The sequence below is a fragment of the Glycine max genome, chromosome 20, assembly GCF_000004515.6.
Source record: "Glycine max cultivar Williams 82 chromosome 20, Glycine_max_v4.0, whole genome shotgun sequence".
Taxonomy (NCBI): Eukaryota; Viridiplantae; Streptophyta; class Magnoliopsida; order Fabales; family Fabaceae; genus Glycine; species Glycine max.
In genome coordinates, this window is record NC_038256.2 from 28,969,907 (window position 1) to 28,973,009 (window position 3,103).

Here is a 3,103-nt window from a genome sequence, read left to right on the forward strand (position 1 = left end):
GGTTACTCCTTAATCTAAGCGCATGGCCTCGGTGCTTCAGGGGGTGGGGGGGGTGTTAAACTTTCGTAGTAAAAGAAAAGGGGGGGTTTCAAGTCAACACAGGCATCAGACCCATGCAACTAGTCATGGATGCGCAACCTATAGATCAAAAAAATAATTTCCACACTATTTTATTTTCTTCTAAACAGAGGAACATACGGTTGCACAATATGGAAACCTTGGAACCATAGTGACATCACAAGTGTATGAAAAAGAAGAATATACTGTTCATTTAACAATCTAGGATTTCCAATACATTGATGCCAATAGAAAAATAAGTAAAAATCTGTCAGCACCATTTAATATAAGAGAACAATACCCCCATTTCAGTGAACACTCACATAGAAAACTTAAGTTTCACTAGCTGTTTTAAAATTTCAGAGACCCCTGAGCTAGTATGTGATCACCGCAATAAAAGATACCCCATATATCTTCTGCACTAGTATATGATCACCACAATAAACAATAAGAATCCACCAGGACAAACTTGTCCTGCAACAAAAGCTGCACCATATATCTTCTGCAATTCACTCATCCAAGCCAGCCCATTTCAAATTCCAATTCCAGCTAATTCCAACCAAAGCACAATTCATAAATATTTTTCTGATTGTTTCTCTTTTTCCAATCACAGAAGCAATAAGAAGTAACAACTCATAACCCAATCAAAAACCAATATACTTTTCATGGACTCAAACACTCCTAAAAGGTTAAAATGGGAATATAAAACTTACAGAAAATGAATGGTTTGGATCAACCTGGACCAATGGGTTAAACAATGATGGATCTCCGCATTTTGAGTTAAGTGAAGGACAGGCTTTCCTAGGTTTGTCGTCATCATCATCTTTCTCACCTATGTCTAATGAAAAATCCAAGAGGTCATCCACAGAACCAATGGCTTCCATCCCTGGAAAGAAAGACATGTTGAAGCTTAAAAATGCATTTATAGCAAGATAAAATAAAGGAATGGATAGAGATGTGTAAACAAAATACATAAAATAGTGAAGAGAAGAGCATGCCATACAAGTATGTGGTGTAAGAAAGTACAAATTTCTCAATGATTAACTCACAAAATTAAAGCCACAAAGTAACATCAAGGCATACTAGACAAGCTTAAGATGTCATGTCTGCACATATTGCAAGGTGAGAATAAGAGACGAGCCAGTAAGTGGCAATATTGTATCAGAAGCACTCCCTAAATTAGATGATATGTTTATCTTTAATTAATTCAAGTTTAAAAGCCTCATAAAATATATGATTGTAAGGTAAATATTTGACCACGGAGCTCCCTTTTTAGAACTTTTTGTGAGTGATGAAACTGTTTCCCTGCCTTGGAAAATTTTAAGCTGGCTTGTTTCAAAGGTTTAAGGTTTTAAAAAACGGCCTGCGACCGTGGTTTTGGCCACAATGTCAAGGTTTTTAGAGTGTTTGTGACCACAATTGTAGCCACATTTATTCACAATTGCCCACAATATCAAGAAATGCGACAAAACTGCAATTGCAACTGCTACCGCAATTTAAAATAAAAATAAGGAGACTATATTTTGTGGAAGTTTGCATTGCTTGCCATCCTTTGCAGAATCACAGGCCACATAAGGCTGTCTTATCTGACGTGTTATGTCTGCTCTGGTGCTAATTCAGGACCAGTTCCACATGTTTTCTTACAATCTTTTACTTTTGCTTTCTCCTTATGGAGTATGGCCATTGTCTAATCAAGGCTAGGCGCCTGGACCCTGGACCAATTTTCGCTAACTAGCTTTAGTCAATGGTGTTAGTACAAATAATGAGGCCAAATTTTTATGACAATCTGCAAGCTATGCTGCTATTTGGTGCATTTTGTGGAGTGTAACACCTGTATTTTGAAGGGAAATTCACTACCTCAGCAATTGCTTTTGAATTGAGAATAGACTATTGGCTTCTATTTGGTGTAAAGCACCAACTCTTTTGAAAAGTGCTGGTTCTTTAGCTTTCATTATTCTGGGGATTATGCAGATTTTTGCCATTTCTTTTTGTTTCAGAATAAGAACAAACTATGACAGGTTTTTTTTATATATATAATAAACCTTAACCCTATGATGTTAAGTAATAGACAGTGCAACCTTATTGAAATTATTTCAAGCAGAGGAAAGCTACAACAAATTAACCATGGTAACAACAAAACAAGGGGAAATAATAATAATAATAAACCCAAAAAAAATCAAAAAAAAAAAAACAACAAAGGGGTAAATAAGGGTTATGGGAGACAAAAAACATGGGTGAGACCCAAAAGAACAAAAGACTTAGACTAACCAGCTTTTCACGTTTTGTGTACTTTGAGTTGCAGCAGCAGAATGAGAGAGAGAGAGAGGAAACCCCAGAAAGAAGAGAGTTGAGAGAACAAGAGATGGTGAGGCACGTGTAGGGGATTAGGGAAGGCTCATGGGGGGATTTTTTATTCTTATTATTACCATTTTTATTTTTTGTTTTTGTTTTTATTTTATTTTGTTGTCTTAATTTTTCTTTAGTGATAAATAAAGTCGTATGAATTTTTTTATAAGGAAAAAATCATTTATAATAATGTTTCATTAAAATTTCTTCCATTTTTGAAAAAAAATGACTGAATTTTCAGACATGTTTAATTTTGAAAAAAATATTTGTCTTTTAAAAAAATTATTAAAGAAAGTTGACGAAAAAGATAATTATTTTTTAAAGCGAGTTAAACAAAATACTATTTGAAATTTAAATTCAAGGATTTTAGAATTCTTCTCAATTTGTCAAATAATTTTACTTTTTAAAATTTTTCAAAAATATCATTTTTTTACGGCATATATCATATTCTTCTAATAGGTGAGAAATCCTAAAAGAAAAGAGAATTGATTAGTAAAAAATAACAGTTATTTATTTACAACCATGTTAGGGAATGTGTGGTCGCAATAGCAACATATGTAAGCAATGCAAGAAGATCATATATACGTGCCTAATAAACAGTTGATGTAGTTGTTATTAGAAAACAACCAATGTGCCTAATAAACAGTTGATGCTTGTAATTGCATTGCTATTATCATTATAAATAGAGAAAAGTCATATG

At 33.6% G+C, this 3,103-nt stretch overlaps 1 long non-coding RNA gene across 1 annotated transcript; it reads right to left on the bottom strand.

The window, feature by feature from the left end:
* Positions 1–246: 246 nt before the first annotated feature.
* Positions 247–2,582, bottom strand: LOC106797552 (uncharacterized). The gene is made up of 2 exons (XR_001386813.3): positions 2,326–2,582; positions 247–943 (listed from the first exon to the last, which is right to left on the bottom strand). It is a non-coding gene; the product is annotated as an uncharacterized lncRNA (long non-coding RNA).
* Positions 2,583–3,103: the final 521 nt, after the last annotated feature.